We start from the raw sequence: 20,893 nt of genomic DNA, 5'->3' as shown, positions 1-20,893 counted from the left end.
GCAGCAGTCACAGCTGGAGGAAAGAAGTGCATTCACTGCTAATTTCATGCATCCATCCTTCGCTAGCCGTCCTTCCTTCTATCTGACCTTCCAGCCAGCCAGCAATATTTGTTGGGCCCCAGCCAGGTGATTCTTCCATTGATTCAGCCAATGTGTGCTAAGTGCCTACTGGGATGTTGTATTTGCTAAGTGCTGGAGATATGATAGTGAGGAAAGACAGTCATTGTTCTGCATCTCATAGGGCTCATGTTCAGACAGGAGAGAGATGCTAACAAAATGGTCAAATATGTGAATATACACATTAACATAATAATGGCAAATTTAATAAATGCAGTGAAAGAGAGGCCATGGAGTCACAAAAGCTTATAATAGGGGTGGTGAAAGGTAATTGAATCAGTGGGGTCATACACATTCTTCCCAAGGGAGTGGAGCTTGCACTGAAGCCTAAAGAATGAATAAGAGCTAATTAGGAAAGAAGGGGGGGGGGGTGCGTGTTAAGGGAAAATGGGACAGCAGGTACTCCTCTCTGATGGGGGAGCCATGGTGGGGAGGAGGGACCAAACACTTTGAGTACAACTGGAGCAGAGTGTAGGCAGGAGGAGGGTGGGAAAGGCAGGTAGAGAACAAGTCAGAGGCCAGACCCTGTGGAGCTCTGTAGGTCGCTTTAAGGACTTTGGATATGATTCTTATGATTCTTAGAGCATTCCAAATGCACCAAAGGGTTATCAGCAGGGGTACCCATCAGCTGCGGGGAAATGTGGGCATGGAGAGTTCAGACCGGAGGCTTTAGCAGCAGCTCAAATGAGAGATGCTGCAGGCTTGAGGTGAACATTGGGTCAAAACTCTGAAGATTGACAGAGAACTGTCTTATTCTAGAATCCTATAAGATAGCTGGGGACAGAACTTGTAAGCAGACGAACTGGGACATAAACCATAGAGGATGTAATGACAGCAGTGTAGTAGACTTTTGAAACGGGAGTAAGATGCAGATCGCAGTGGCTTCTTGAGGTTGGGATTTAATATGGGCTGTGAAGGAGACACACAGAGGGCATTTCAGATTGGCGGGAGCAAGTAAACAAAGCCGTAGAGAAGGAAATTTGCATAGTATAGAGGAAGCAGAGGAGGCAAAAGAAAAAAAATTGCTGAGAGTACACAGCAGCTGTGACAGTCTTTCCAGACAAAGTGATTAGTCATGACTCTTAATTTCATGGCAGAAAATCAGCTCAAACTGGTTCAATGTGAGAAGTAAATCTATTTGCTGATGTAAATGAAAATTACAGCTGTATATGGCTTCAGGTAAAGCTGGATCCAGGTACTCAAATAATAGTGCCAAGACTTTTTCTCTCTCCCTCTCTTAAGTCTGGTTTTCCTTTTTTGGATTAGTTCCATTCCCGGGAATGCTTCTTTTGGAGGAAAGATGATGACAGCTGACCTAAGACTTACCTACCAGTTAAGACCACCTAAAGTGGTAAAATCAACAGTTTTAGCAAAGATTGGAGATACTTGTCTTATTGGCCTAACTGATGTCACATACCCATCCTGGAACCAATCACTGAGGCCAGGACATCTAATGTTCTGATCTTGGATCATATGTATATATGATCCAATATATAGATGGGACTGGGGATGGGCCATTGTCCCTTCCCCCAAGCCAAATGGATTAAGAGAAGGGAGGAAAGTTTCTCCATTGGAAAGTAGAATGCTATTATGAGAAGAAGATGTAATGTACACCTGGAAGGTGAATTAGCAAACAAACAAATCATACAGATGTCTACTATATCACAGCAGGCTAAAATGAGTAATGTGGTGGGCTTGGGAGGAGTGCCTTCACTTTTAAGAGATTCCCTCTTGACTCAAAAAGGAATGAGTTGGGATAACACTATGGGACATATGCTAGTGTCATTTTAAAGACACAAGGGGACTCTCTTCTGTATGGAACAAGCACATCTGTATTTTATCTTTGAGATTGGTGGTGTTTCCCGGAAGCTAGAAAATCTTCAAATGTTTGACTCTTCTGAAGACTGGGGTCAAGAGAGGTATGCTCTCTGTTCCTAAACTGACATTCATTTGTGCTGGTGTTTTATAAAAACAGCATGAAAATTGTCATAGAATTGGGAATTGAGTCATACCTGGAAGGCAGACGACAATTTGAGTCATTCTTTCCTATTTTTCTAGTGGAGGGAGATTGATATGGGTTTTTGATCATAATTCAAGTAAGATATGTCCTTGACAATGATTCAAGAGATGTATCTAATTTAGAGCCCTTATTCTCCCATAAATTATTTTTTTCATGTTCTTCTCTGAATTCCTTCGTCTTTTAGTGGATTTTTTAAAATTTAATTTTATGTTCATTTCATTTTATCTTGATTAAGCTTTGAAAGGCCTTTCTGAGGATCTTATTTTGGCTGATAATTAATTTTAAGGTATTCTTTCTGGTTCGTAATAGCTTTTGTTATTGTATAATTAAAAACGCAATTAGAATATTTCTGCCCCCTCACTTTTGTGAAGCCTATAATCCAGCTCCTGGTGACAACTGGGATGTCACAATAGAATGCAGAGCATAGAGGCTTCACTCTCTGTTGCAACCAAATTAAAACCCCAGTAAGAGGAAACAAAGTAAATATTAAATCATGTAACAAAAAAGAGGAAATTTGATTGTATGTGAATTCCTCTAACCATTCAACACCTTTAGTCTTTTCAGGGTTCCAGGACAAATGGGCGTCAGGATTAAATTATCTTTACCAAGCACCACACTTACTACCTTCTTGTGGCTTACAGGTCCCTATGGACATGAAAGGGGCAGGTCCCCAGCCTCAGGCAAAGATGGGCATGAAAGAAAACTTTGAGATCCTGGGTCCCCTGGTGAGTTCCACTGTCCACTTTCTGGAGGGCTGTGGTAGATAGAATCTGAAGATGCCTCCAGAGTCCCGTGTCCGGTTATCCAGTCGAACATGAATCTAGGTGCTGCCTGGGAAGAGATTTTGCAGATGGAATTAAGGTCCTGAGTCAGCAGCCCTGCAGATAGTGAGATAATTTGGGTGGATCTGGCTAATTAACTGGCTAACTCTGAAATTAGAGTTTTCACTGGCTGATGACAGGAGAAGTCAGAGATATTCAAGACACCTCAAGGGGAGTCAAGGCACCACGACAATCCTGTTTTGGAGATGGAGGGGCCACATGTCAGGACCAGAAACACCAGCTGGAAGCTGAGAATAGCTCCTGGCCAACAGTGAGACCTTACTAACTGTTTAATGGGAGCGTCGTAGGTCCTTAAACCACAAGGACCTGAGTGCTGCCAACCACCTGAATGAACCTGAAAGTGCATTTCCCCCAGAGCCTCCAGATGACAGCAGGACCTGGCCAACACTTGGACTTCAGCCTGGTGAGACCCTAAGCAGAGAACCCAGTAGAACCTGCCCAGATTTCTTGCTTCCACACCTACAAAACTGCAAGATAATAAGTATTATTACTCTATAATAATAATTGGATATTGTTTTAATCAGCTACACTTGTGGTGATTTGTTATACAGGGTAGAAAACTAATTCAGGAATTTAAAAGAGACATGTTAGGTCACATAGAAGTCATTGGACCCTAAGACGCTGATACAGATCTTTGACATCAAGATCAGTCTTTTTATTATTTTTTTTAAATAATTTATTTATTTATTCATGAGAGACACACAGAGGCAGAGACACAGGCAGAGGGAGAAGCAGTCTCCCTGCAAGGAGTCTGATTAGGGACTAGATCCCGGACTCCGGGATCACACTTGGAGTCGAAGGCAGATGCTCAACTGCTGAGTCACCCAGGCATCCCAAAATGAGTCTTAAAAAGTACAGGAAACCAGAATGCAACTGAGATCACATAGGTCTCAGTACCTGTTCAGCAACTGTTTTTAAAATGTATTTTTTTCAATGAGGAGATGAAAGAAAAATCAAAACTTAATAGTACTCTGTTCAAGTAGCCTATCTGTCTCATTAAAATCTCTAAATATTTTAGTGTCACTATATCCATGAGATCAAGAGCTGAGTAGTGGGGAAAAGAAAATGTGAATTCTTGAATACAAGTTCCATACGGTGGGGATGTGTCCATGTAATTCTTCATATGTTCCCTTGTGAAAAGCATTCACCGGATGAATGAACAGAAGAGTGGGAGACATGCGTCAATGTCTGGAGATACTTTTGGTTGTCACGACTGAGGGAGGTGCTCCTGGAGTCTAGTAGGTAGAGGCTAGGGATGCTGCTAAACAGCCTACAGGGCACAGGACACCCTCCTTCCCCCAACACACAGTGCAAATTGCACTGAGGTTGAGAGCTCCTAAATTAGCAGATCTTTATTTCTAATTGGGATGGACTTTGCTTCTACTTCCTCATCATGACTCTTCTGGTTTCCACAGATGCCAACTTCTTGATGTTTTTCTAAAATATTTAATCATCTGCCTGAAATCTCAATCTTTAGAATCCATCTGAATGTTTGGCTCCTGGGTGTTTACTGGGGCCTTTAACCCTTTCCCTCCCTACCTGGCTCTGGATGCTCAGGACAGCCGGCATAGATGTACACTAGCCCCACGCCAGGAGCTGGACAGAATGGCTAATGTCATTGTCTCATTGTGTCCTTGTGGCAATTTTGCAATACAAACTCTGTCATTCCATTTCATTTATAGGGGAACTCAAAGGCCCAGTAGAGGTAATATGCCTAAGATCATAAAGCCAGTGAACATTCAAGATGCATCCTAACTCCAAACCCCAGATCCAGCTAACAGTGCTTCATGCCTTCTTCTTTGCCCACTGTGACCATACGTGTGTCAGTGTTTTTTTTTTCATGGAAAATGCCCTAGTTTTGCCAGCTCTGACCTTTCTTGACTTGCCTATCTGCTCATATTCATGATTTTTATTCCATTATTTCTAACCTGCTGCAAATCTCTGAAGTATCTGATCATTTTGCCACCTCCTTAATTAATACACCACGGGGCTGACAGGCAAAGTAAAACGGGAAACTGGAGAAATGTATCACTTTTCAAGAAGCAACCAGAACGATGTTTTTCAGATATACATCTGATCATGGCTCACCATCTCTTCATGACTCCCCATTTCTTAAGGGATCCAATATCTTGAATGTGACCCACAAAGCCCTGCATGACCTTGTCCACACCTTTCACTCTCACAGAGTAGGCTGGGCTGCAGAAATAAATAGATTAAAAAATATATAATGATTCAAACACAAAAGTGTTTTCTCACTTTTCTCACTCACACAAAATCCCAAACAGACATAGGGTAGCTCATAGCTTTCCTGGGAGACCCAGGGTCCTTCCATCCTTGAGCTCCTCCTTTCTGTGGGGCCTCATTATCATCTTTATCCCACAGGTCAATTGAGAAAGAAATGTGGAGGAAGGACAGCTGCTCCTTTAAGGTTGGGGGCACCTCCTTTTCTTCACATTCCACTGGTCATGCCCAACTGCAAGGGAAGCTGGAGCATGCAGTCTGGCTGTGTACCTCCAGAACAGGAAGATAAGAGTTTGGGGGTGTCTTTCTATTTTTTTTTTTAAAGATTTTATTTATTGATTCATGAGAGACAGAGAGAGAGAGAGAGACAGAGACAGAGACACAGGCAGAGGAAGAAGCAGGCTCCATGCAGGGAGCCTGACATGGGACTCAATCCCGGGTCCCCAGGATCACACCCTGGGCCAAAGGTGGCGCTAAACCGCTGAGCCATCCCGGCTGCCCAGAGGGTGTCTTTCTAAATCAGCCTATCATTACTTTCTCTTTTCTCCATGTGCTATAACCATGCCGTCTCACCTGGTCTTTAAAGACACTTACTGCTTTCCACAGGGCCTTTGCATATACTTCCTCTGGACAGAGAGACCTGATCTAGTTACTGCTTCTTCAGCCCTCAGCCTGTGTGTGATTTCCCCAGGGAAGACCTCCCTGATAAATACCCCCCACCCCTGCCATCGGCAAGACTCTCCTTTGTTATATGCATTCACAGAACTGTGTTCATTTCCTTCATACCACTTAACTCCATTAAAAAAAAAAATGCCTTCGGGGCACCTGGGTGGTTCAGTCAGTTAAGTGTCTGACTCTTGATTTTGGCTCAGGTCATGATCTCAGGGCTGTGAGATTGAGCCTAGCACTGGGCTCTGAGCTCTGTGTGGAGTCTGCTTGAGATTCTCTGTCCCTCCCCGCAAAACCTCTGCCTCTCCCCACATCTATGTGATAGTTTTCATTAATGTCTGACTCACCCATTAGACCACAAGTTCCAAGACAGATGGAGATGTGTCTGCTTTGCTCATATTGAATTCCAAGTACCTACCATGATTCCTGTAGGCGCTCAAATATTTGTCAAATAAATCATAAGGAGTTAGAATCCTATCTGTGTATTCAAGCAATACTTCATCGATCGTGTTCTTACCGCAAGACGACTGCTATGAACTAAGTCACTGAGTTACTCAGGAAGCTATTGGGAAGTAGAGTCTTAACACATAAACCAAATTTCTTTTTGTAGGTCTCTCTCCTTTTGCTCCTTTGCTCCCTTGCTATGTATTTATTCATCAGACATATTGAGTCTACATCAGCCATTATACCAGGTCCTGAGTATGTGCAAATAAATAAGCCACATTTTCTGTCCTCAAGGAATTCTAGATAGCAAAGGAAATTGACACATATTCAAAAAACTAGACAATACTATTATTCTCGCTATAAAGGAGGTATGAATGAAAGGTGATGTTTTGAGCCAGGATGGTAGAAAATGATTGTGTTCCTAGAACAAATACTTTACATTATCTTTGCCGACAGGCTCTAAGTGCAAAAAAATGATGTTAATTATCTTATGTTAGCCTGGAATTTTATATTTTGCAGAGAGCGCTTTTAGATATGTTACCTCCTTTCATACTCCAGGGCCGGGTAGGCCAACTATTACTGGCAATGTTTCACTGATGCATAAAAAGAAACTCAGGGAAATTGTGAGTTTTGCTTAGAACTCACAGTTGCTGAATCATGGGAGTTGAGGAAGGAGTGGCAACTCCTGAGGAAAGGCCAGGGTGGCCTGGCTGACAGAGGACACTTCAGGTGTTAGGGCAATGGTTATTTATCAACTGGTCTAGGTACATTTCAATACTTTAATAACTGCCATGGCCATCCTAGCTGGGATACCAGCTGCCCAAATGCCTCACTTTCAAACTCTGTTAGGTTACTAAACTCTGCTGCCCCATTCCGTAAATTGTATTAATTTTTTTAAAATACTTTTCTGCATTCAAAAAATTACATATACATATGGTGAAAAAAACAACAGTGAAAAAGAAGATAACAGGGAAGTGAATTTTTCTCTATTTCCCCAGAAAGCCAGTTCCTCAGTCCCCTCCCTAGAGACAATAACAGCTTCTTCTGTATCATTTACAAAACACTCTGTAAAACATATAAATTGTTAAATACAAATGGGAGTCTACTATTCCCATGGGCCTGCCACTTGCATTTTCTGCTCATTTTGTCTGAGGTTTTCTATAGTATAATACATAGATTTCCTCATTTTTTCACAGCTATGCAGTGTTATTGCTCAGGGAATGTTTACTTATTTAACAAATATGAATATTTAACATATATGAAAATATGATGTGACACATATTTATAATATATTTATACAACTTAATATATATTATATACTTAAACCATTCCAGAGTCTCTTTTCATAAACAAATGCACACATTATCTACATATCTGTATCCATACATCCATCAATAAATATAGGTAACTTCTTTATCTATAAATAAATCCAGATAACTTATTAATCTATAAATAAATCCACTTAGGGATAGGAAAATTATGGCCCCAGGGCCAAATTCAGTCTCCTACCTGCTATTATGAATAAAGTTTTATTCAAACACAGACACATTTATTTATGTAATGGCAGAGTTGAGTAGTTGTGACAGAGACTGTGTTGTGTGAAAAGCCTAAAATATTTACTACTTGACCTTTTCCAGCAAAAATTTGACAACCCCTGTGTGGTGTATAGTTTATTGATTTAATTATTTAAACTTTGTCCACATGGATTAAATAAGTAAACCTGATATGGATTGTTTTTGTTTTAACTGTTTTCTTACTGGGGGGCATTTGGATTGTTTACAGTCTTTCAATTAGTGCTGCAATGAACCTCTTTGTACTAAAGTTTTTTTTGGCGAAAAGGGAGCTTTGTCCATAGAATAAGTACTGAGCAGAAGGATTGAAGGAACCCTCATTCAGTGCATTTTACATTTGTATAAATCTTGCCAAATGCTCCTCACCCTCCCCCCAGGGTTTGCATTCATCTTCACTCGCACAATAGGATTTGAAAAAAGATGTTTATTCACATGCTCCCCAAGCACTATGTATTGATCTTTGCTACTATTTTTAAATGACAAGTGTGGGTATCTTTATATATGTTCAAAAGTCATATTGACTTTATAAAACACTGTGTGAAACATATAAATTGTTAAATACAATTTAACAATATACGCCCCTATATAAACAATGTTATAAAGCTTTGTCTCACTTTTATAAATTGGTATGATAATCTTTTAAATTAAATGTTCTTTTGACAGTAGGAGAATTAATATTTTGTCATATGGATTTTAAATACTTTTACTCTGTTGGTTATTTGTTTTTTGATAGTAAAGGCAAAAATTAGATAGTTATGTCTATAACCCACTGAGTAGAGAGACTCCCTATTTCAAGACTGGAAAGATCTTGCTTAGAAATTGAGATTAATTTCTTAAATTCCTATGTTTTCTTCTAGCTCTTGTAAGATTTCATTTCTTACTGTTCATATCACGGAGATGACTTTTGATAAAAGAAATGATGTAGAGATTCAGTTTTACTTTATTTTATATTTAGAAAACTTTGCAGGAGTCCAGAATCCACTCATTGAATAATCCATCTTTCCCCAGTGATTTAAAATGCAAACTTTATCATAAATTAAATCTCCATCTGTATTTGTTTCTGTTTTTTTTATTCAATTTTGTTCCATTAATCTTTCTCTCCATTCTTGTGTCAGGCATGTGTTAAGCAATTTACATTCATTATCTCATTAAATTACTCTAACTTTATAATGTTTTGTCTTTTGAGCCTATTCCTGCCACCTACTTACTCTGCTTTTCAGGGTCTTTCTGGTTATTTTTGTATCATTATTTTTCCCTGAGATCTTGTTTCTTTCCTAAAAAAACTCAACCAGTCAATGAAATCGACTTCTTGGGATTCTAATAGAGATCACATGAATTACCTTCATACTTTAATTTAGGGAGATTTAATTTTTTTTAATAAGATTGAGCTATTTTAGAAAAGAGTAGCAAATATTTTTCCTTTTATTAATACCGTCTATATTCTAATAGTTATATTTTACATGTTTTTAAAGATCCTATGTTTCTTATTACATTTATTTGATTGAATTTAAAAACCTTTTTTTTCTGCTTTTGAAATAAAATCTATTCTTCCTTTATACTTTCCAGATGTCTTTATTATATCTATTTTATATGTTATATATCTCTATTAAAGTATCCACTATTCCTAAAAATAATAAATAAATATGGAACTTAATCAAGTATCTTTTTCTAATGTTTAGAAGATCATAGGTTTTATGGTCCCTGACCACCTTATGGGGCAAATTATGTCAATAGGTTATGAAACTCATCTGGGCATGGTAAGTCATTCTTTCAATAGCTAATTTTGTTGTTGATGTTTATATTTTACTTAAAAATATTTGCATTAATACCTATATGTCAGATCAATTGATTGTTTTCTTGTGCTTTGTCAGAAGCACAAGCACAGAAGTTAGGTATCCGTGATGTCAAGGCCTCACAAAATGAATTTGGATGTGTGTGTTTTTTTTTTTTCTTTCTGTGTGCCCTGGAATAATTTAAATAGGTTTGTAGTTGTCTGCTCATTGAAGGTTTACTGAATACATTTGTGAGAGGCTCAGGCACTATGTGGCCCCTTTTGGTGGGGAGCAATGGGGACATCTTGGGTTGTACTCCTTAGCAGCAGGGCCTGAGACAAGGATTCTTCGTGAAAGACTTTTTGAGGGAGTGCTCGCAGAAGAAAGGAAACAAGGAAGCAGGATGGGGCAAAGGGGAGGATTTCAGCAAAGGATGCGGTCACAGCTGGAGTTTGAGCCTCAGCCTGATCCCAGCTCTTCTTGAGTCTAGGAGGCCGAGCATTCAAACCACCATGTCACTCAGACATTGGCTGCTCACAACTTCTTTCAGCAGCTCCTACTCCTCCAGGGAATGGGACATGGGTAGAAAAATAACCTCCCTGGAAAGGTAGGAGGCTCCCACAAGGCAGAGAACAATTCTCTAGAGAAAGAAGTAACAGTGAGCTATTAGCAGCCAACACTCTCAGCCTCTGAAGGATGGGTGTCCTCGCCCAGGGCAAAGGCTCTGCTGGAGTGCCAGTGGCACCCCCACTGCAGGGGTAAGAAACTCTCTAACAGGCCCGCCTCCGTGGCCAGGCAGGTAGCGGTGGCAGGGCGGGTGCACGGAGGCCGGAGATTTGTGCCCCGCGACAGCCACTGAAGGAAGAGATCAATATGAATGCAGAGACGAGAGCTTGGGAACATTGATGAAGTCCAGCAGATTTCTTTGGAAGATGCTCTTTCCAGCCAGGAGGTTGAGGTTGCTTATATCTGCAGTGAAAGTTCCAGCCGTGCGGACAATATCAGGCAGTTCCTTAATGCTGGCAAGCATGTCCTTGTGGAATATCTCATGACACTCTCTTGGGCAGAAGCTCAGGACTTGTGGAAGCTGGCTGAGCAGAAAGGGCAGGTCTTGCATGAGGAGCATGTTGAACTCTTGATGGAAGAGTTTGCATTCCTGAAAATGTGGTGGGGAAAGATCTGCTGAAAGGGTCTCTTCTCTTCACAGCTGGTCCATTGGAAGAAGAGTGGTTTGGTTTCCCTGCGTTTAGTGGCATTTCTCACCTGACCTGGCTGGTCTCCCTCTTTGGGGAGCTTTCTCTTCTATCCGCCACATTGGAAGAAAGAAAGCAAGATCAATATATGAAAATGACTGTGTGCTTGGAGACAGAGAACAAACGTCCACTCACATGAATTGAAGAGAAAAGGCCTGGTCTAAAATGAAACCGACATTTAAGCTTCCATTTTAAATCTGGTTCCCTGGAGAACATGCCAAATGTAGGAGTCAATAAGAATATTTTCCTGAAAGATCAAAATATATTTGTTCAGAAACTTTTGGGTCAGTTTTCTGAAAAGGAGCTGGCTGCCGAAAAGAAGTGCATCCTGCACTGCCTATGGCTCGCAGAAGAAATCCAGAAATATTGCTACTCAAAGAAGTGAGAGAAGGATGCATGCAGCACTTCTAAGATGGGACCATAGTTTCCTTTTTATGAAGAGTTGACCTTTATTCTTACAATTAAACATATCTTAGGTAAACAGACTTTGTTTACTGTCCCGAACTGTGTTGGGAATGATATTTGGGATTCCGGGGCACATGGCATAGGCACGAGGAAAGATCTGACCTTGGGTGAATTGAGCTAAATACTTCATATTCCTGATTTCATTTACTCTTCCCAATAACCCTATCAGATGGGGTTAGTTTACTTTACCGGGTTGGTTTTCATTAATACGTTGGAAAATCTTGTTTGAAGTCACCTAGATATTAAAAAGCGAACCAGCCTTTAAACTCTGCTCATGTACTGAACCACTGCAAAATAGTACATAGAAGCCTCCCTATTTTTTAAAAAAGATTTTATTTATTTATTCATGAGAGAGAGAGAAAGGCAGAGACACAGGCAGAGGGAGAAGCAGGCTCCATGCAGGGAGCCCGATGTGGGACTCCATCCCAGGACTCCAGGATCAGGCCCTGAGCTGAAGGCAGACACTTAACCACCAAGCCACCCAGAGGTCCCCCCTTCCCGCTTTAAGGAATTTTATTTCCCTCAACAAACTTTCACTGGGTGACTATGGTAGGTGCCAGGGATTCTAAAAATGAGTAAAACATAGCAACTGCCCTCAATAACTCACAGTGTTGAAAGGGAACCAGTCACACAAACCAGTCATTGTAATGGAATGTTTCCAGTAAAAGAGAGATGCCCCTGGTCATCTGAAGGAAGGTTCAGGGAAAACCCACAAACCAGATCTTGAGAACTAGGTTAGCTGTGTAAAGATCAGAGGAGGACTTTCCCGGCAGAGGACTGACATGAGCAAAGAGAAGGAAGCAAGAAACAGCCTGGAACGGTGTGGCTGGAGCATTGTCTCTGGAGGAGGGAGACCCAGAGAGGTGAATTTGATTGTGGGATCCTGATAAGCTAGATGAAGGAGCTGGGGTCTTACATGTTAGGCAGTACAGAGGCACTGAAGGGTGTTATTTAACAGGGAGTGATGTGGTCAGGTTTCCAATTTAGGTACTCAGAAGGCTGCCAGGAGGAAATGAGACTGGAGACCAAGAAGGAGGCATCCAGTTGAGACCCAACAAATGTGTTCATACTTGCAGCCCTTGGTTTGTCTAGACTCATTGCTCCTGTTGAGAGACTGCTGACCCTGAGGCAGATTCCCAGGAATCTGCTCTTTCATTCCATTGGTGGTCCTGTGGCTTTTTCTTCAAAGCTTGTGTTAGATTTCTTGCCTTTGTGTCTCCCTCTTCCTTTTTGCCAACCACCACCCCATTGCTAGGTTTAACCAGTTCAGGAGCTAGGAAGTCATTGATGTCTACCTCGGTTTCCATTGTTCTGTCACCGTATACCTCAAAGTAAAAGAGGCAGATATATTCATTTAAATCTAAATCCCAAAAATCCTTAAGGTTATTCCTTTATTTGCCATGTAAAACAAATTAATAAATCTCAGTCAATTGGTAAAAGAAAGAAAGAAAGAAAGAAAGAAAGAAAGAAAGAAAGAGAAAGAAAGAAAGAAAGAAAGAAGAGAAAGAAAGAAAGAAAGAAAGAAACTCTCTAACAACTGAACTACTTAGATTTACCATCCTCCTGAAGACAGTTTCCTCTGCAACAAAATTTGGAGCATATTCAATCAAATCCCTCCCAAGAGATTGTTATTCTCTATACAACTGATTATCACTCATTATTCGACTATATTAAAAATGACTTTAAAACATAGGGATTTTTTTTATTAAAAAGAAGGGCCAAAAAAAGTGTTCAGAGTAAAATGTCAACATTTCTCTTTACCTCCCTGCTCTTCACCATCCTGTGCCCCTCTTTTCCCCAAATTGCACTGTTTTAGAAAGAAGCACTGTGGCCAAATATATACAGATATGTATTTTCCAAATATATACGCATATATATATTTCCAAATATATACATGTATATTTTTCCAAATATATACATATGTATTTCTTATATAAATGTATATATACATATATGTGTGTGTGTGTGTGTATATATACATATATTTCCTAAGCATTTGCACAACTACTTATTTTTAGGAGAGCTAGGAAGTACATTGAAAGAGATAACAGAACTGGCACAATCATTGTCACATTCCTTGATGTGGACTTTGAGGATCCCCTACAGGGAGGAATAACTTTTTTGGCTGAAGTTCACAGTCTAAAGGGGGAAAATAAGAGTTTGGGTGTTTGAAAAGAAAATGTGAATTGACACCAGGTTCTGTGAAGTTTAGGACACTCAGAATGAGCATGGAGAGGATGGAGATGACATTGAACATCTCTCACATTCCTGTGGCTAGAATGGTCTTTTCTAGCTGTAGAAAACTCAAGTCTTTTGGGTTCTATTCTTGATGGTTCTCACTCTACTATACATTTGACCCTGGAATGATGCAAGGTTTGGGGCACTGATTCCCCACCCCCCACCCCTACAGTCAAAAACCCAAGTAAAACTTTTGACTTCCCCAGAGCTTAACTACGGATAGCCTACTGTTGCTCGGAAGCCTTACTGATAACATAAATAGTCGATTAATGTATATTTTGTATGCTATATGTGTCATATGCTGCTTTCTTACAATAAGGTAAGCTAGAGAAAAGAAAATGTTATGAAGAAAATCATAGGGAGGAGAAAATACATTATAGTCCTGTACTGTATTTATTAAAAAAAAAAACATATATGTGTGGATCTGGGGAGTTCAAATGCATGTTGTTCAAGGGTCACCTGAGTTAATCTGGGAAGCATTTTCTCTTTGGCGTTAAGTGGCCTGTTTCTCTGTATCTTCTTGGTGTCATCTTGGGCAGGTCACTTATCGTCTCTGAACCCGTTTCTTTACCTGCCATTTGGGAATAATGATAGACACCTCACAGAGTTTCTACAGTTTAAATGAGATGATGACTCATTTAATGAGGTAATGTTGATTTATGACATGTGGATTTTCCTGTCCTCCCAACTGCTTAGAGATAGCTTTATACTTCATCCAGGATTTCTCTCTTACACATTAAGGGAGGCTACCTGGCTTACATGAATACATACTAAATTGACCCTGTCCTAAAATAAACTATGAGTGCCCCAGTGTCATTGCTGGCAGGTCATCCATGTCTCAGTGAAGCAATTTCTTCTTGTAGTTGAATAACCCAGAATGGTCAAGCCAGTTCCTGCCTTTTGGATGTGCGAAAGAGGAGTATTGATTGAGAGATTGCATGCCAAAATGGCAAATGAAAAATCTCCACGAATTGTAGGCCAACCAGTGCCTTGATTAAAAAACAAGGAAGCAAACAAAACCGTTAAAGCAGCTAAATGGGATTAAATTGGTTTCCTCTTTGTCTCCTGAATCCTCTCTGTTTGTTGGGGGAATGAGGTGGGGAGCAGGGATTGGGGAGTTAATTTTCTTTTCAGCCTGTCCTCTCAGTGGGCTTCTTTGAGTCAGGTGGCATGCTTGCAGGAGAAGGAACCATTTGTGGGAACAAATGCCCCTGGCACCCAATTCCAGCATCTGCTAATAAGCAATTCCATCTCTGATCCTTTTGAGGAATGAGGCCTTTGATGTGCATGTTTTTTCAAGATTGTTAATTGTGTGTGCCCTCCTCCGGGAGAAGCCAGCAGACAGGATTCTCCTGCTACTTCTCTGTGTAGAGGAAACCCTAAGGGAAGTGTAGAATGAGGGGAAAACCTGTCTGGGTTTGGGGTAAGTGAATTATGTTCCCTCCTCCTGGTTGCTATGAGGGGAAAGTCACAAAAGTGCCTTTGGTGCCTCTTGGCGGCTGTGTTATTTGGAGAGACCGCAAAATGCTCCCGAGGAGTGTGCCAGTTGCCACTCACAAAGGCTTCTCATCGAGCTGGTGGTCATGACTTGAATTACAATTGTGCCTCTGTTCTGTGTCTGGCTCCTAAACCTCCTCACGGATCTTTTGATGTGTGTGCATTTTCCCAGCTCAGAGATTTGCTGGCAAACTGCGTGGTTGGCGGAAGGGAGGCACAGCGCCGGCCCTCTGCAGAGCTGGCAGGGAATAGGGTAATGTACTCAGCCCCTGCAGGGCCCAAAGTCACTTGAAAGAGACAATGACGGGCTCTAGATGAAGTTGGCGAGAATGGCAAGAGGACATAGGGCCTTGGTCTTGGCCATACTGTTGGGTTTTAGCTGATATTCCAGTAAACACTTAATCAGCTTTCAATCTCAGAGATGAGAATGTCTTTCCAATCCACATGGAGGAAGATGTGAAAAGATCTGGGGAGGGCAAGAATTGCAGCAGATGAACCCTTCCAGGCTGCTATGGGCTGAATGTCTGTGCCCACCAGTTCTGATGTTGAGATCCTAACCGCCAGTGCGAGGGCATTCGGAGCTGGAGCCCTCATGCGTAGGATTAGGGCTCCCTGGCCCCTTCCACCAGCTGTGAACCAAGAAAAGGACCCTTGAGGGACCCTGGCTGGTACCCTGGTCTGGGACTCCAGCCTTCAGAATAGTAAGAGATACATTTCTGCTGTTTATAAGCCTACCCAGTCTGTGATATTCTGTTAGAGCAGCCTGATTGGACCAAGACACAGATCTTCAACAGTCCCTTTTTATAACCTCCTGCTTACCAAAGGAATTCCTGTTTTATAATCCTGAGAGCACATTACCCCTTGCTTGAGTACTTACTGGTTACGGCCGGCTTAGTCTTTGCCACATCATGTCCAGTTGTGAACTAGTCAACTGTTGTGTTCAGCAGCTTTCATGAAGCTTCTCCTCTTTGCAAATATTCTTTGCCCATGTAGGCATTTCCCCGACTTACAGTTAGGACTGTAATCTGGAGAAGAAACTGCAGGCTGATGAGATCTTCCCTCATAGTATCTGGCACTATGTATCACCTCTACTTGGTTTCATGATTGCCTCAATACATGAATGCTCTTTTAAAAGAGAAAGCTACATTTTTTTTCTTAATTCTGTGTGACTAGCATAAGGCTGGGTGTATTCACTGATCAATATAGTGAAAGCTGTTAATGGTTACAAGCTATTACTTACTACCTGCCAGGGGCTGTGCTGATATTTTACCTAAATCATCCTCAAAACATTTATATATTTTATATATTTTACCTAAATCATCCTCAAAACAACTCTATGATGTAGGTATTCTGCTCCTTCCCAATTCACACAAGAGGACGCTGAGGCAGACAGAGATTAAGAGGTGTGTTCCAGACCCCATATGTAAGCAATTAGGGGGCTCACTTCTACGATCCCAAATCCTCACATTTTAAGTCTTTACAACAAAATTTAATTGTCCAGAATTTGCTTTTAAAAAAAATGTAGCATGTCTAGGACTCTCCCAGTAATTCTTATATTTGGGGTTGACTGTACAATTTAAATTATTTAAAAAAATTATTTACTTTGAGATAATTTCAGATTTCAAAGAGTCGCAAAAATAGCGGAAGAATGACCATACCCCTTCCACCCAGTTCCCCAAATGTTTACCTCTTGTATGGCCTCAGAAGAATGATGAAGAAGACATGTAATTAACATTTAAACAACACTATTATTTAATCTACAAATCTTATTCGGCATTACACATTGTCTCACTAAAGTCCTTTCTCTTGGTCCAAGATCCAATTCAGGATAACATGTTACATCTGAGTGCTGCATCGCCTCCTTAGTCCCTTTCCACCTAGAACTAATCCTCAACATTTCTTTCTTTTTCATGGCTGTATCAGTTTCCTCGGGCTGCTATAACAAATTGCCACACATTTGGTAACATGAAACAGCAGAATTTTTTTCTCTCACTGATCTGAAGAGCTAAGGTCCAAAATCCATGTGTTGTCATGATCTGTCCCCTGGGGAGGCTCTTGGGGAGAATCTGTTCCATGTCTTTCCTTTAGCTTCTGGGGGCTGCCAGCAATCTTCGAGTTAGGGCTCCCTAATTTTAATATCTGCCTCCGTTTGGGATAGGCCTCTTCTCTCTGTGTTCCTATGTCTTCTTTTTGTCTCTTATAAAGACAGTTATCACTGTATTTAGCCCACCATAATCCAGAATGATCTCATCTTGAGATCTTTCCCTTAATCATATCTGCAAAGACTTTTGTCCCCACATCGTCACAGTCTGAGGTTTTAGGTGGACATATCTTTTGGGACCACAATTCAATTCACTACAATGACCTTGATACTTTTAAAATGTACTAATCAGCTATTTGTAGAATATTCCTCAACGTGGGACATTCTGACATTTCCTCATGATGAGACTCAGGTTACACATTTTTGCAAAAATAACATATAAGTCCTCTTGTGGCTCCAGTGCTTTGAATCAGGTGACACATGGCATCAATTTGTTCCATTACTGGTGATATTCACTTTGATTACTTAGTTAAGATGGTTTCCTGCAGGTATCTCCACTCTAGTTACTAATTTTCTTTTGCAAATAATAATCTTGTGGTGAGATCCTTTGAGACTATGTAAATATCCTGCTCCTCATCATTCTTTTCTCCACTAATTTTTATTATTGTTTTTTATTGATATATAATCCACATGCCATGAAATTCACCCTTTAACATGAATGGCTCAGTGGTTTTTATGATATTTATAAGGTTGTGCAGTCATCATCATTATCTGATCCCAGAACATTTTGATCATCCCAAAAAGAAGCCTATTGCCCATTAACACTCACTCTCTAATGTTTTCTTCTTCTTCTTTTTTAAGATTTTATTTATTCATTAAAGACACAGAAAGAGGCAAAGACCTAGGCAGAGGGAAAAGCAGGCTCCCTGCAGGGAGCCTGATGCGGGTCTCGATCCCAGGACCCCAGGATCACAACCTGAGCCAAAGGTAGATGCTCAACTACTGAGCCACCTAGGTGCCCTATTGTTCCCTCCTCACAGGCTCTGGAAACTATTTATTTCCTTTCTGTCTCTATGGGTTTGTCCATCCTATTACCTATTACCATTGGCATCCACTGGTAATTATTACCTACCAATTTTTACTCTGGTATTTGCCAAAGGGGGCATTTCTAAGCCATACATTTTTGAAAACTCAAAGTGATTGTGACACATCCAAAGGGAATCAAATATATCTACTATGATTACATGACTTGATTGCACTCCTGGTGTCCATTGACATTTATCATTTGTCTCAGACAAAAGCATCCTGTTTGGATGATAAATTATATGGTCACTCCAGTTACCTACACTCGAGTTGTTTCTGATACAACTGAATGGGGTAAGTCCATTTCTGTGACCCTAAGTGAGCCTTGCACATGGAGTGATTTGTAGGGGACCTATTCTCTTTTCTTTCTCAAATTGAAGAGAAATTGTTGCTGCCCTGAACATACTCTTACATAATTAAGAAGGAGGGAGCTTTTTGTATTTACATGTGATCTTTTATTTTTTATCTGCACATGACATTAAGATAGTGTCTCTCTTACTTCTCTATTTTCTACAAACTATACCCTACCCTCCACCAAATTTGTTTCTATATCATAGAGTTCTTTGTAGTTGCATGAATGAAACTTCAATTATAGTAAAGAAATATTGTACATAGTGAATAAAATTCTGTATACTTTGATGGTTCATGGCCCACTATTTTTGTTCTGTTAAAATCTATAGATGTACAGGAATGCAGCCATGTCCCCTGCTTCCTGCATTGGTCTACAGGGATGCCTAAGTTTTCTTCCCATGAATCATTGCTAAACTGGATCTCTGGATCTTAAGCTGCTGTAGAAGATTTTTGAACTATTCAAGAAATTTACTTTTATTTCTAATAAACTTTGTCTTTTTAGTTGGACCAATATTTCCAAATCCTAGAGATATATTTAGCGGGAGCTCTTAGGTTGGGACATTCCATACTTTGTGCATTCTGTAAGTTAGCTGACCAGAGTGATACTTGGATAAGTGACCATTTATTAAGCATTTATAGTATACTGAGAGTCACATCAGCTTCTCTCTATGTTATTCCATTAATATAAAGTTTCTTGTCTCTGTATCTGTTACTCTGTTATGTAACAATGACTGGATTAATTCACATAAAATGTGGAAGTCAGAATGACTAGTATCAAAAAGACAAGAAATGAAAAAAAAAAAGACAAGAAATGACAAGTGTTGGCAAGGATGTGGAGAAAAAGAAGGAATCCTGTACACTGTTGGTGAGAGTGTGAATTGGTGCCATAACTGTGGAAAATAGAATGGGGGTTCCTCAAAAAAATTAAAACTACAATTATTATATGACCCAGTAATACTACTACTGGGTATTTAGCAAAAGAAAACTAACACTAGTTCAAAAAGATATATAATATGGATCCCTATGTTTATTGTAGAATTATTTACAATAGCCAAGATATGAAAGCAATCCAAGTGTTCATTGATAGATGAATGGATAAAGATTATGTAGTGTACACACACACACACACACACACACACACACACACACATATTAGAACATTACTCAGCCTTAAGAAAGAATGAGATCTTGCCATTTGGAACAACATGGATGGATCTAGAGGGTATAATGCTAAGTGAGATAAGTCAGTCAGAAGAAGACAAATACCATATGATTTCACTCATGTGGAATTTAAGAATTCAAACAAGCAAAGGAAAAAAGAGACAAAAAAACCTCACTCTTAAATGCAGAGGGCAAACTGGTAGTTGCCAGAGGGGAGGTTGGTGGGGGGATGAGTGAAATAGATAAAGGGCATTGAGAGTATACTTACTCTAATGAGCCCTGAGTAATATATAGGATTGTTGAAAGCAATTTACAAATTGGCATAAGCAATTTATAATTATATTGTAAACCTGAAACTAATATAATAGTGTATATTAATTATACTTCAACAAAAAAGAGAAATTTGGAAGTGTCTTAGGGATGGTTGTACTTCTTTATAGGCTATGTGTCATGGGGTGTGGGATCACTTTCACAGGACTCTGGGAGATAAGACCAGGACAAGGGCAGTTTTTCTTCAGAGCAATCCAAGGATTGGTTTATAACAGAGCAACTTTACCTAAGACCATGTTGTACTCTGTGAAGGTCGAGGGTAAGAAGCAGCTCACAGATTTACTTGTTACTATCCCGAACAGTGTTAGGGAGAGCAGTTAAATAAGATAGGATCATAAAATGTTCTTTAATTTTTAAAATCCTTACTGCAATACTAGGACTAGGTATTGTTTTATTCATAGTTTAGGGTTAAGGAAATTGAGTCTATGGTTAAGCAAGATGGTCAAGGTCACATACTTATTCTATGGCTATTGCTGGGATCTAATCTGGAATCAGGGACTAGAATCGTTATGTTCAACCTTTGATAATTATGGCTAAATGTGTTAGAACTACAGTAAACATATACCTTGTTTGCCTAGGATAATCCAATGACATTTATCATTTGTCTCAGATAAAATCATTTTGTTTGGACAATGATTGGTCACTCTAGTTGTTATCTGGATTGTTTATAATAAGGTTAAAGCCACTTTACCACTCTGTGGTCCTCTGTGGCTCTTGTCAAGAACAAAAATTTTTAGGGGACCTAATTCAGCTCAATTTTATCAAATTCTTTGGCTGTATTTGCTAGCTTAGAGATGG

General features: G+C 40.0%; 1 pseudogene; it reads left to right on the top strand.

Moving 5' to 3' along the window:
* Window positions 1-10,553: 10,553 nt before the first annotated feature.
* Window positions 10,554-11,314, top strand: LOC100688977 (annotated as a pseudogene).
* The last annotated feature ends 9,579 nt before the right edge of the window (window positions 11,315-20,893 follow it).

The sequence above is a fragment of the Canis lupus genome, chromosome 24 (genome assembly GCF_011100685.1).
Source record: "Canis lupus familiaris isolate Mischka breed German Shepherd chromosome 24, alternate assembly UU_Cfam_GSD_1.0, whole genome shotgun sequence".
Taxonomy (NCBI): domain Eukaryota; kingdom Metazoa; phylum Chordata; class Mammalia; order Carnivora; family Canidae; genus Canis; species Canis lupus.
Note: the sequence above shows the minus strand (reverse complement) of the source record. Positions and strands in the feature narration are given on the sequence as shown.